This window comes from Eubalaena glacialis, chromosome 1 (genome assembly GCF_028564815.1).
Source record: "Eubalaena glacialis isolate mEubGla1 chromosome 1, mEubGla1.1.hap2.+ XY, whole genome shotgun sequence".
Classification (NCBI taxonomy): Eukaryota; Metazoa; Chordata; class Mammalia; order Artiodactyla; family Balaenidae; genus Eubalaena; species Eubalaena glacialis.
This window is the reverse complement of record NC_083716.1, coordinates 178,189,186-178,203,604: the sequence shown is the minus strand read 5'-3', so window position 1 is coordinate 178,203,604 and position 14,419 is coordinate 178,189,186. Positions and strand designations below refer to the sequence as shown.

Below are 14,419 nucleotides of genomic sequence, written 5' to 3'. Positions count from 1 at the left end.
GAAGAAAGTGAGGAAAGAGAGATAAAATACCCTCTCTTATTTCGCAGCTTCCTTCCTGTGTGGTTGTCTTGTGTTGACTGTGTTCTTGACTGAAGGTCATCTCTCTTCTCAAGACCCTTCTACTCACATGGATCTTTCCTTCCGGGTTCCAGATGCCGTGACCTTTCCTTGTCTTTTAGGTGTATGTGCTAACAGCTCCACTCTCATTAGCCCCCAGGGTACCCTACTATCCTTACTATCCTTTATAGTTTCCTTATATCCTGCCCATAACCTTTTAAAATAATCCCTTTATTAAGCAATCCCCAATCTACCCTAATTTGAGTGTGCAATCTATTTCCTCCTGGGATTCTGTCTGATACATTTCTTGAACTTAGTTACATAGAATCTTGTAACTTTAGGGAATTCAGGCATGACTTGGTCCAACCTACTCATTTTTTAGTGATGGCTAACTGACTGCCTAAAGCCAAGTCAAACACCTCATCTCTAGACATTCAGTCAAGTTTGTTTTTGTTATTTGGGGGTTTTATGAGGTTTTGTTATTGTTTTATCTGTATCTTGATTCTTCCTAAATTCTATCTAGTTATAATTCAGCCTTCAATGAAAGAAAAAAACCAAGCGCAATTTTAAAACTCTAAAATACAACATATGAGATTTCTGGGACCGTTAATACTTTTATAAAATTAGTGACCTAATAAGTCAAAATAGAGTAACATCTAAGTTCAGATTGATATTAATGAGAACCAGGAAGTAACTGCTTTCAAGGAGAGCAAAAATACTAATGTATGTTGTGCATAAAGTGTCTGAGCATTTACAAGTGGATCAGAAAATATTAGCCCCACTTTGCAGGGAATTCAAAGTAAAATATAAAATGATTTTATCTCAATCTTTATGTTCCATCTTTCAGTCTAGAATTCTACTAAGAATTCTCCTTCTCTCTCTATTAAGTATGGAAAATTGAGCAATAGCTAAGTAATATATTGTTTTAAAGTTTTTTTTTATATGGACCATTTTTAAAGTCTTTATTGAATTTGTTACAATATTGCTTCTGTTTCATGTTTTGTTTTTTTGGCCATGAGGCATGTGGGATCTTACCTCCCCCACCAGGGATCGAACCTGCACCCCCTGCATTGGAAGGCAAAGTCTTAACCACTGGACCGCTAGGGAAGTCCCCTAAGTAATATTTTTTAATTAAAAAAAGAGTTAAGGTGATGGAGAAATAAACAGAGCTCAATGTTTTAGTCTTTTAGAGAATTCTGAGGTTTTTAATTTTTTTTTTTAAAAGGGATCAGTTGTTTTGTTTTGTTCTGTTTTATTTTAATGAAGAAGGAAAATACTATAGCAACCTACCTTGGCATTTTTGAGAACTACACCCCTATCTTTTTTGGATTGCATGCATGTCTTCTAGCCCCAAGGCCTTAGATTCTGGCACAAAAATTTCCTAACGTGGCCATAGCTTTTAAGGGTTATTTGATGAATTATAGTGTCAAAGGCCCCAAAGAGAAGTCTCACTGAGAAACCTATAACAATCTACAAATATTTGAAGAACTGCCACGTGGAAAAGGAAGTAGCCATTTTTTTTATTGTCCTGTTACTGCGAAGCAAGAAGAAAAGTCCTTCTATCAAGCTTTCTAACCATAAAATTGATAGTCTTCAAAATTAGTCAGCTACTCTCACTGGTATAGAGATTCTTAACGTGTGATGCAGACCCTTACGGAACCATGAAGATGTTCAGGAAGTCCTTGAGATTATGCGTAAAATGGTGCAGTTGTGCATTTGTTCATTTTTCTGGGCTTAGGGGGCGTGGATTACATCAGCTTCTCAAAGGGGCTCAGGATATAAAAAAGTCTGCAAAAGAACGCATGAAATCAGCCTGCATGACCATTTGTCAGGAGTGCTAGAGAGAAGATAATCACTCTAAGGTCAATATTTATAATTCAGTGGTTACAGATAATATAAGCAAAACTTTTATGCAGTGTGTGTTCAATCCTCTAATCCTTCAGCAATTATTTACAGGTTGTTCATCAAATAATTTGCTCAGAGTGGTGGGTTGGAGGGAGCATCTATTTTAACTCCCCCTTTATGGGGAGAGATAATGTGATGTATTTTTTTCCAATGCTTTCCCACAGCGTTCGGTAGAAACTGCTACATGAAGTGGAGCCTCCATTAATAAACTGAATAAGAGGATGCAGTCTAGAACAAAGAATGGCAGCCCAAAACACATGAGAAGAACCCGGACCCCAGACGGCAACCCAAGTTGAAGATCAGAGGGCAGAGTGCAAGTGTGAGGCTGTGAGCTGAACTGCTCTGGGTGTGGACAAATATAGCAGTGAAGGGCAAACAGAACGGAAACTTTGTAATTTGACCCTTGGAGATTTGGAGTGGATCCTTGGATGCTCTGTCCCCCACCCATACCCCAAACATTCAGACCCTGGGTAATGAGTTAGCATGCAAACTGTCCTTTTGGAGGACGTATCAGTTAAGAGCTGAAACAAGCTTAGAGCTCTTTGCACTTATCTGATTTCTGCACAAATGCAGAGTCTGGCATTTAAAGTTGGTGTGTGCCCACTGGGAGAACCCAGCCATTGTGTCCTGGCATCAAAACTTCTCCTTTGAAATTAGGATAGTGTGTAAACTCATCCCTTAAGAGCTTTGTAGATCTCTTGCATTTGTTTCTGGGGCCTGTTTGAATTTGTTCTTTAAAAGAGGCTGCTTAGAGAAAATTCCCGGCACCAGTGTAATGAAAAGGGATATCATTAATTTCTTCCTTTAAAAAGGAAGTGTTCCTTTGGGACCACTGATCTTTGTGTATATTAGGTCAGACAAACCCAGCCTAGTGTCTGGGTATACTGGCTGTTCTAACTACCCACCGCCAAGCAGCCTAACAGACCCTCTGCACAGCAGAGAAAGGAAACGGAGCTCTGAGTCGGTGGGAGCTCTAAACAGTCCTTATACCATTTAGGCGGATTACTGAAACATGACTCCTTCCCATTACACAAATTGCCAGACACAGAAAATACCAACAAATTAGTCCCACGCTTTTTAAATATGGTAAAGTTCCAAGGTGATAAACTCTTAAGACTCGTGGTGGCATCGAGAAAAAAACAAATGCAGTTTGTAGAAATCTTAGCACACTCCATAAGACTTGACAATTTGAATAGAAGGAAGGAAGGAGTTGTTAACTTGAAAATTAAGTGCTTTCAGAAGTGATTCTCATTTCAGGAGGGAGAAATGGCAGCGGCAGCAGCTGAACATTTATTAGGTGCTTTACATATGCTAGGCTCTATTCTCATGCATTAAGCCCATAATCTGGCGTCTTATTTTTGAAGGACAAAGTTCTGACCCAGAGTTCCCTCAAAGCTGCCAGAGCGTCTCCAACACTCACACGCGCGCGCACACACACACACACACACACACCCTAGGAACACAGATCACAGAGCAGGAAAGTTCAGTGTAATAAAAGGCTTAAATACTAGCAAAGCAGTGGAAATAATGGGCAAAATGTGGACAGGTTTGGGGTGGTGGGCAGAGCTCAGGAAGGCTTTGGTTTAGGATAGAGTACAGTGACTTGCATGTGATCAGGAGATCGCTGTGGATTGTTCTGAGTTGGGAGAAAAAACTGTGGACTCATTTAATATCAATTGTTTATCTTGAACTTCTCCCTCCTGTCATTATCCCAACTTCATATTCACAGTTTTATAAAAAATGTATCTGTTCCCTTTTTTAAATCACAAGTAATTTTAATCTAAATCCAGCAGCAGTCTGAGCTACACAAAACACTTACACCTAATGCCAATAATCCCCCAGGCATGGCTTTATGTCCCTTATTTTGCCTTCTTGCCTTTGAGCCTAATTAGGATAGAGCCCATGAAGTCCTAAACTCTGGCCAGGAACAAACAGTCAAATAACTTGAGTGTAATGCGGCAGACTTCAGAGTCTACAACTGAACATAGAGCTAAGTGTTCATCCCCTTGAGGTTTCTATTTTTCTCTGTTGCTCTGAAGAGCAAAGAGGAAAATACATTCAAGAGGCTAAAATGGCCGTCCAAAGTGCCATCAAGAATGATCTGGGCCGAGAGCTGGTCCAGAGGCATCACTTCCTTGATTTCTCCCTAGAACACAGCTCTGGGTTGGGTTCTAGCTCTGGGTTGACCAACTGGGACTCAGTTTTCTCATCTGTGAAATGAGAAGGTTGAGCAAAAGGATCTCAACCAGATGCTCAGCAACACAAGAATGGATTCATAAAATGGGATATTGTACAGCATTGAAAACAAACATGTTAATCTTAAAATATTATGTTAAGAAAAAAAGAAGAAAAAGCTAGAAACCAAAGAATATATACTGTGTGATTCCAGTTATACAAAGCTGAAAAGCAGGCAAAATGAAACTACGATATTTAGGATGCATACTTAGGGGGTGACCTCGAGGGAGGAGGAGGAGAGTCATCAGGAAAGGGTAGCAGAAGGCTTCTGAGGTGCTGCAAGTTCTCTCTTCCGATCTCAGCTGTAATTGTGCAGGGACTTTATAATAATTCATTATGCTGTCCATCTCTTTTTTAAACCTTTTTTTTTTCTGTCAGCATGTTACATCTCAGAATTTAAAACTAGGTTAAAAACAAAACAACCACAATCTGATATCTCTCATGTGTGAGCTTTTCCTGGTGTGAAGAGGGAACAGGCAGAGGGCCAGAAACATCTTTCACTCTTTGCCTGGCTGGTTCTTGATCCCCTTTCAGTTCTCAGCTTTGGTGTCAGCCCACTGACCCTTCTCTGCTCCCATGAGACCACGAAGGTATACCTGTCGTAGAACAACTCCAGGGGTCACCAAGGCTCGATCTTACTAACACCCTGGCCGAAGGAGATTTGATTTTAGGTTTACTTATCCATTTCTCCCTAGGAATGTAAACCCACAGGGCAAGCCTGGATCTTGCTGCATTATATACCACCAGCACCCAAGATAGCACCCGCCACTTAATAACTGCTCAGTAAACATCAGCTGACAGAGTACCTGAATGAATGAGTAATAAAGGTGCATTTCACTCTCTCCCAGCCCTCTTTGAACTTAAACCAATTTCTCTCTTGCTAAGTACAGTTTTTACTGGAAGCAGACAACCCCAGAATCTTCCTGGTCATTCTAGGAGTTCTAGTTACTTAAAAGAGAATCAAATAAAAATGAAAACAGAAAAATCTTACCATGGTTCTGCGAACAGTTGTAGAACCACAGTGTTTTCCCCCCCCTTTAATTTTGGACTATGTCTCTCTTGCCTCCCTATAACACTTAGAATTGATTACATTTAATTTGGGGAACACATTCATGTCATGGCCCTCACATATTCAATTACTGAACAACCAATCACCTTGTTCCTCTCAGGCTGTTTCCTTTTCTGGGAAAGGGAGTGGGTGCTATACTAAGATGAGAGCCAGGTTTATTTAAAAACATTTTTCTCCCTGATTATATACATAAAAAACTCATTACTGCTCCACAAAACACACTGTTAAGAGAATGAAAAGACAAGCCCCAGACTGGGAGAAATATTTGCAAAACACATATCTCACACAGGACCGGTATCCGAAATATGCAAAGAACTCTTAAACCCTCCAAATAAGAAAACGAACAACACAATTTAAAAACGGGCAAAAGATGTGAACAGACACTTCACCAAAGAAGTTATACAGATAGCAAATAAGCATATGAAAAGATGCTCCACATCAGGGAAATACAAATTAAAACAACAATGAGATACCACTGCACACCTATTAAAATGGCAAAAAGCCAGAACACTGACAACACCAAATGCTGGTGAGGATGAGGAACAACAGGAACTCTCATTCATTGCTGGTAGGAATGCAAAATGGTGTAGTCATTTTGGAAGACAGTTTGGCAGTTTCTTATAAAACTAAACAGGTACTCTTATCATATTATCTAGCAATCACACGTTTTGGTATTTACCCAAAGGAGTTGAAAACTTACGTCCACACAAAAAAGTTTATAACAGCTTTATTCATAATTGCCAAAACTTGGAAGCAACCAAGATGTCCTTCAGTAGGTGAATGGGTGAACAAATTGTGGTACATCCATATAATAGATTATTTTCAGCAATGAAAAGAAATAAACTATCAAACCATGTAAAGACATGGAGGAATCTTAAATGCATATTGCTAATGGAAAGAAGTCAATCTGAAAAGGCTATATACTGATGTATAATATGTGTGATTCCAACTTTATGACATTCTGGAAATGGCAAAACTATGAAGACAGTAAAAAAAAAAAAGAAATCAGTGGTTGCCAGGAGACTAAGGAAAAAGAGGAAGGGATGAATAGGTGGAGCACAGGGGATTGTTAGGCAAATAAAACTATTCTGTTTGACACTGCAATGATGGATACATGTCATTACATATTTGTCAAAACTCACAGACTAAAAAAAAAGACAAAAACAAAAAAAAAACCTCACAGACTGTACGACACGAAGAGTGAACCTTAATGTGAATTATGGACCTTGTTAATAATAATAGATCAATATTGGCTCATCATTGTGAACAAACAAGCCACACTAATGCAAGATGTTAATAATAGGGGAAACTGGGGGGAGAGGGAGAGGTAAGGGAGTATATATGGGAACTCAATACTTTGCGCTCAGCTTTTCTAAAAACCCAAAACTATTAAAGAAAAGTATTAATTTAAAAAGAACTCAAAAAATTTATTACTCCCAATCTTGGAAAACAAATAAAAGTAAAAAAGAAAAATCACTCCACGCCTACTACACAACTATGTTTCATTTTAAAGTTGAAAAGAATCCTTTAAAATGAAAGAAATGAGGCAGCCAAGGTTAACAGTGAATTTGTGCTGTTTCAAATACATCGAGTAAGAAAAGAATGTAAAAATAAAATTCCTCTCAGCATGTTTTACAGCCATGCCATCAACGTCCAATTCTGAAAGCCAAGCACCCTAACTTGACTCACACATGCCCCCACCCCTGCCCTGCGTTGTTTGGCAGCTACGCTCCTGACATCCTGGGTCAATGCCAGAACCTAACTTGGCATCAGCAAAGAGGGCATCCTGACCTAATGCACTCAGGAAAGCACTGTAAAAGTTTCTGCTGAACCCTCCTCAGAAATGTTTGCAGTAACAATCTAAGCAGAAATAATGTCCCCAAACTATCCAACTTTGTAACAGGCTTTAATGAGCTGCAAGAATGAGAACAGGCTGTCACAAGGCTGTCCCTGAGGTATGTGACCTTAAGAATTGTGGCTGACAAATGACCTCATGGCTTCTACCTACCAGCCCTCACAGTGGCAGCCACTTTCCCCTCCAGCCTCAACTCCTCCAATGGAGCCCAAATCTCATTGACTCAGCTGGCTGAGGGGTGGATGCAGTGCTGACCTATGTGGACTGCATCCCTTCTTCCTTATCCTCCACACCCCTAAATTTCAGGGAAAATGCTTTGCCAAAAGGAGTCTTTGCCTCTTGGTAGGTACCGTATACGGTTCCTGTAGAAAGCCACAATTTTGCACAGAAGCCTCAGCTGGCGTAAACTGCCATGACTGCAATTGACGACCCAAGCACTCTGCATTCTCCAAAATTACAAAATTAAGCAAGACCCAGACAAAATCTAGTAAAATGAGGAAAGCCTTTTAAACAGAATAGGGAAGGTGTGTGATTAATATAAATGGGGCTATGTTAGAAATTAAATTTGGGATTAGGAGAACTATAGTCTCTCCTCTTTCTCCTTCCATTCCTCTGCCCTCATGCCTTCAAGCCTCAAACCGTGCATTCCTTATGTTGGCCTTGCCTAAATTCTTTTGCAAAAAGCCAGGACACAAACATTATGGCAATGACATACATATTAGAGATACAAGCAAATATTCAGGCCTGGTAGGGTTTTGAGCACTTTTGCCTTGCGGGAGGCTAGCAGAGGCAGTAGAGTTTATAAAATAGAAATATCTTTTAAAGGGAGTAATTTCTAATAAGTTTAGAAATTGAGACACTTTTAAAAGTCTGTAACACTCCCCTCTTCCTCCTCTATAGCAAAGTTACAAGTAAATGAAACTTTGTTCTTGACAACTTCCTGAGAATTTAATGAGACCACTTGAGATAAATGTGGACACGCAATATGTTACCAAACTTGCTTCGGAAAATAACAGCTGCAAAGACCCAGCTATTAGAATTGCATTTGTCTCTTAAGTGTCTTAGTTCACTGCCGGGGCTGTGTTTGGCATACAGTAGGTGCTTGATAAGTGTCTGTTAAGTGAAGAATAGAAAGCCATATATATAAAGCTCACTTTTTCTGATTCAATAGAGTATCATAGAGATAGGGGATGTGGTTCTCAAAGGGCAGTCCCCCAACGAGCAGCACCGTATCACCTGGGAACATGATAAAGATACAAATCCCCCCTCTCCCATACCCCACACAAACTCGGAAACTATGGAATGGGCCAGCAACTTGTGTTTTCACAAGTGCTCTGGGTGATACTGAGCATTTACTGAAGTTTGAAAATCACCGGCCTAAAAAAGATCCTTTAACAAAGAGGTGTGTTTTTCTACCTCCCGCACTAAAGGTAAGAATTCTAGGCCTGTAATTCCTTTACCATCTCACTGAGAAAAGTCCTGAGACCGAGGCTTCATGATGAGGGTTTATGGTGAATTCCGTGGCACCCAGGCAGGAAGAAAAGACGGATCAGCCATATGGGGGCCAAAAAGAGCAGGGATTCGAAACACCAGAGACGACCCATATGTGAGGGCACAAGAGTGGCCTCTAAGCCTTGTGTGTGGCTTTCTGCCACGGCACTGGATGCAGGACAGGGAGGCCCCAGTAGCCTTGCCTCCATAGGGTCTGGTTTCCATGTGCTTTCCCGACAGGGATTATGTTGCCTTTGAGTCTCTGTTGTAGGAACACGCTCTCCCTGTCAAATGGGCGACATCTGAGCCCTTTATGATCACAGTGGTTGTGGTTTGGCAAGCTGCTTGTATCCCCTTCCAAACACAGGCGGCAGTGTGAGGTGATTCTGTAGCACAGATCCAAGGCTCAGTCTTGCCTGATACAGTGATCTAATTAAAAAAATTAGTTCTCGGCCCAATCAAGTTCAACTTCCAGTATTATTATAGGATGACCAACTTGTCCCAGTTTGCCTGGGGAGTTCCGAAAATCCACATCTTGGAAAAGCTTCAGTCCTGGGAAAATTGAGATGTTTGGCCACCCTAAGGATTAAGAGTTCCAAGGATAAAATACAGCCCAAGTTTGCTTTCTGATAGCTGAACTTCTGCCAAGATCAACAAAATTTAGTGATGAGCAGTGAGGAAGGTAAAGGCAAATAACAAAATAGATGGCATTAGAGAAGTAAGTGGGTAAAAGAAAGGGTGTGTGATTTGTTCAGCAAATCTGAAGAAAGATCTGAAACCAGATCACTAAAGCCCAAAATTAGATGCTCTGGCAGGGGCAGGGGGCTCCACCACACCCTGACACTGCACGCTGCCACTGCGACCCCCTTGGGAGGCTGGTACAATACCACCTGCTCCCCAGCTCCCTAAAAATGTTCTAGGCTCCATCTTTAAAAAGCCATGTAGTTAAAGTTACTCTTAGCAAATGCAATGACTTTTTGACCTTCAAAAAGAATACGAATAATTTATACTACCTGTAGACGGGAAGATAACCAAGATAACCAAGATAACCTACTACCTCATGTAGGTGAGGTATCACAGGAAACCCAGGGGCAGGCAGTGACGGTCCTTGAACAAGCAGGTCACAAACTTAAACTAAGCTTGTATACGTCACACTAAGAAAATACAAGTAAAGCACCTAGCATGTGCCCAAAGTCGATACCTACTACATCTGTGGCAGTTCCCTTTCTTTCATTCATTGGGATTTCCTCACATCCCCCACTCAGATCCCCTTTTTTACTGATAAAATGCAGAAAAAAATGCTTAAAACCTGTTCTTTTTTAGGCCACAACCAAGGAGAAAAAGAGAGAAGGTGGAAGGAAAGTATGTTACAAAAAATGAGCACATTAACAATAGCAGGAAACACCAGCTTCATGTTGAGAGAGAAGAAAGTTAAAATAATTAGGCACATTAAGTAAAAATCATAATGGCTGAGGGTCATTTAATGCACGGGTAGGTGGTCCCATTTCACAATGGTCTCAAAGGATCTCTGCGTTACAGCCAGTGTGACAACTGTTGTTAATAATCATGTCCCGAGACACTGAGAATAAGGAGAACTGTCCAGTACACTTAATATGAAAGGGAGTTGTAGGTTTTAGAAAGTTTCAGCTGTCTGGAAATTGTAACTTACATAGAATATCTCATACATTGATAGTGTCCGTAGTCTATCCTCAACCCAGTCGCTCCCAATTCACTGAGTTTATACCCTTGCTACTCAAAATGTGGACAATATCAGCAACAACTGGAAGCTCCTTAGCACTGAGGAATCTCAGGAGCCACCCAGAGCTGCTGAATCAGAACCTTCATTTTAACCAGATCCCCAGGGTGTTCGTTAGGCCCTGCATCAGCTGGCTCCTCACCTCCTATGATACTCTTCCTTGCTCTCAGCTCCAATCACCCGGGCTTCCTTCTACTCTTCACATTTTCCACGCACGCTCTCTCCTCAGGGCATCTGCCTCGGCTGTTTCTTTTGCCTGTAATGCTCTTCTCCTAGATATCCACATGGCTAATTAGCTCACCACCTTCAAGCCTTCTCAGTGCAGCCCACCCTGACCACCCTATTTAAAAGTAAACCGTCCTCCCAATCTCTTGCTGTATTTTCTCCCCTATAACACTTTGCCTTTCTAACATCCCATACAACTGACTCATGGATTATACTTATTGTTTATTGTCCCTCTACTAGAATGTAGCATCATGAGGACAGGACTTTTTGACCGTGTTGTTCCCTGATGTATCACACATGCCCGGAACAGTGCTACTGAAGTGTGGTCTGCAGGCTGACTCTTGCTACTGGTCCCAACTATCAATAGATCACTAAAGAAATTTAGAGTAATTTAAGTTAGAGCAAGAAATTTTGAAACGTTTAGATCAATTTGATACGGACACCACACCTACATGTGTGATTATTTACCTAGTAATTCATTTTTACTATATTTCACAAAAGTATCAGACAGTGCACATTGGATATTAAAACACCCAACCCAAAACTGGTCTTTTGAAACTGTTTTGAGAGGCACTGGCCCAGGAAAGTTCCTGGCACTTAGTAAGTGTTAATAAATGTTTGCTGAATAAATAAATAGAAGAACAGATGGTTAACGAATAAATTTTGGGGCTTCCCTGGTGGCGCAGTGGTTAAGAATCCGCCTGCCAATGCAGGGGACACGGGTTCAAGCCCTGGTCCGGGAAGATCCCACATGCCGCGGAGCAGCTAAGCCCGTGTGCCACAACTACTGAGCCTGCGCTCTAGTGCCCGCGAACCACAACTACTGGAGCCTGCAAGCCTAGAAGCCTGTCCTCTACAAGAGAAGCCACCGCAATGAGAAGCCCGCGCACCGCAACGAAAAGTAGCCCGCGCTCGCCGCGACTAGAGAAAGCCCGCGTGCAGCAAGGAAGACCCAAAGCAGCCAAAAATAAATAAATAAAATAAATTAATTAATTTTAAAAAAAAACAGTAAATTTTTACATAGTAAAGCCAGATTGGGTCTGTATATATGCCTGTCAGTACAATTAAATAATTTCTGCTTGGATCAGTGGCAAAGTGATTCGTACTATGAACTTCCTGGGTATACTGTGCTTTCCTTTCCCGTGTGAGGAATGAGTCGATCTCAAATGGATCAGTTAAGGACTTTCCTGAGATTCTCTGACTGAGGGGCAGAAGACAGCCTTTGTCCGAGCCCCAAATCTGCGCTCTTTCGCCTGCCTGCTCTAAGCAGAGATGGCCTGATTAAGCAACTTTAGATTTACTCCCTGCCTCCCCCTACCCCCATATCCCCCAGACCCCTTTATGAAACAGTGAAGTTAGCACTCACGGCAAGGTAGAAGGCAAAATCATTGGGTGTTGGTGTTTTCTTAAAACTGAAAAGGTCATAATATTCTCAGGCTTTCACAGAAACATGGATTGAAATAACAGGTCATTTAAGGCAAAGAATTAAACATAAAGGTACAACTGGCTAAAATGTCTCTTGCAGAATAAATATACTCTTAGTTTTGCAGCTTATCACCTTGAAAACGTAAACAAAACTGGAAAACTTTTGTTCTTCAATCCACCTTTGTTGCCTTCTAAGGTCAGGAGGAATCTGATTTATAAATGCTTTTTCCTGCCCAAGACTTCCTTCCCTCTCCCCCTGCTCAGAACAACAACAGCAAGAAAATGAAACGACTTGGATCTTTTTAACTTGTTCCACCCGTATGCTCTACCTATTTGGGGGTGCCTAAGAGGTCTTTTATTTTGTTCCAGGATTATTAAAAATACGGTTTAAAACTTTCTCTGACGCATTTACTCAAGAGTTTCATTTCATTCTTGCTTCCACTATATTTCATCACAGCTTTGGATGCTCAAGAATTCAATTTAGGAACCTAGGCTAGGTTGCAAGGAGAGAATTCAGAAATGAAAAGATAGGACCCCAGAGAGTTTAAAATCTAGTAGATGCATGAAAATAACTGTAATACAAGGCATAATGCAATAAGTACTAAAGGAAAGTCAAAGGGCTCAGAGGAAGCCATTGTGGACTCTGAAGAATGGAGAGGACTCAGAATGAACAGTAAAGGAGGACAGGTGGGGCAAGGGAGCAGCACGAACAAAATCACAGAGGAGAGAAAGAACACACTGGGCATGCGTGGAGGAGAGAGAGTAGTTTGGATACTCTGAAGCACAGAATAAGGGAGAGAGATCAGCGGACGATAGAGCTAGAAAGGAAGATTAGGACCAGAACAGAGACAGCCTTGTATGTCATGCCAAGAAGTTTAGAGATGATGCTGGAACAATGGGGAACCACTGAAGATTATAGTGGAAGAGAATGTTATGATCAGGGTATGCTTTAGAAAAGCTCCTCAGATATCCGTGCATGAGGGAAGTTGAAGGAGGAGAAGAATGGAAGCAAGAAGACCACTTAGGATACTGTTTACAAGAGTTTAAGGAGAAGTCATGGTAGTGGTGGCAGACCCAACAGAAAACCATCTAGATTGGAAGGAAGGAGCAACTGTGACAGGAAAGTGCATATGAACCATTTACAGCAAATCACATGTGAAACTTATTAAAAAGTTTGACTTTTGGGGATCCTTTTCTAAAGAGAAGGAAAGATGATTATAATCCAACAAGTCTCCTTAGTAGTTAATTTAAAATGCAATATATTTTTACTCCTCCTAAACTATACCACCAAAACTTAATGCCTTACAGTAAGAACTTTATTTCTCTACCCATTTTTTATACTTAATTTGCATTTATATAATATCAATAGCAGTAAATACCACTGCAGCATCTGACACAATAATGTACCCTTACTATGAACCAGACACCTTGCTGTGCCCTTTACTTCTACTAGCTTATTTAATCCTCAGTACAACCCTTTGGCTATGAACTACCATTTCCCTATTTTACATGTGTAGTTATTGAGATAAGGAGTTGTTACATAGCTTTATTAACACTACACAAGAAAGCAGAGATTAGAATCCAGGCAGGTCTGACTCCAGAATCTGTGCCTTTGGCTACTCGACCATGCTCTAAAAATTTCTTTTTACGTGTATTTTAAAGTAGAATGCTAAAAGAGAACAAAGACCGGATGGGACACATGGAAAACAAATAGCAAGATGATAGATATAAACCAAAATATATCAACAATCTCATTAGATGTAAATGGTCTAAATATCCCAATTAAAAGGTAGAAATTGTCTGTTTGGATAGAGAAAAATGCCAACCAAATTTGCGCATAATGGATTCTGTTCCACCACATGATCTTTTTCCTCAATTTTCTTTTTTGCACTACTCCTACCCCTACCTCATGTGGCCTTATTCCTAAACACTATCCGGCTGTGGGGAAATTAGTCCATTGGACAGTTTTATCATTCTTGGCATATTCATTTAAAAGGTTCTGCTATAATACACTAATCCTCTCTCATCTCTCTTGAAGAGTCTGCTTTGTATGAACTGAAGGTCCTAACACATTTATTACGCATTTCCCACTTCATATTGTACTACTTTGTCACTGAAAAACAGACTAAGAAGAAAATTTGAGAAACCTAAGAAACTACTGCATGTTTCAGAAAAATAAATGAGGTCAATAGTAAGTGTAATATTAGTATTTTAAGTTGAAAAGATTTTTTCCTTTGGAATGATCCACCTTGTGCTTAGTATTTCCTGGTTCATAAATATTTCTTATGATCATGCTTCTATTTTATCTTCCAGAAGTATTGATTATAGCCATACATATGGCCCCAAACTGACTTTTTACCATATTCTGTAGCGAATAATTTAGAAAAGGGGCCAAAAATTC

General features: G+C 40.5%; 1 protein-coding gene across 1 annotated transcript in view; it reads right to left on the bottom strand.

The window, feature by feature from the left end:
• Window positions 1-14,419, bottom strand: part of MYO3B (myosin IIIB) — a 365,933-nt gene that overhangs the window by 54,528 nt on the left and 296,986 nt on the right. The window lies entirely within an intron of this gene.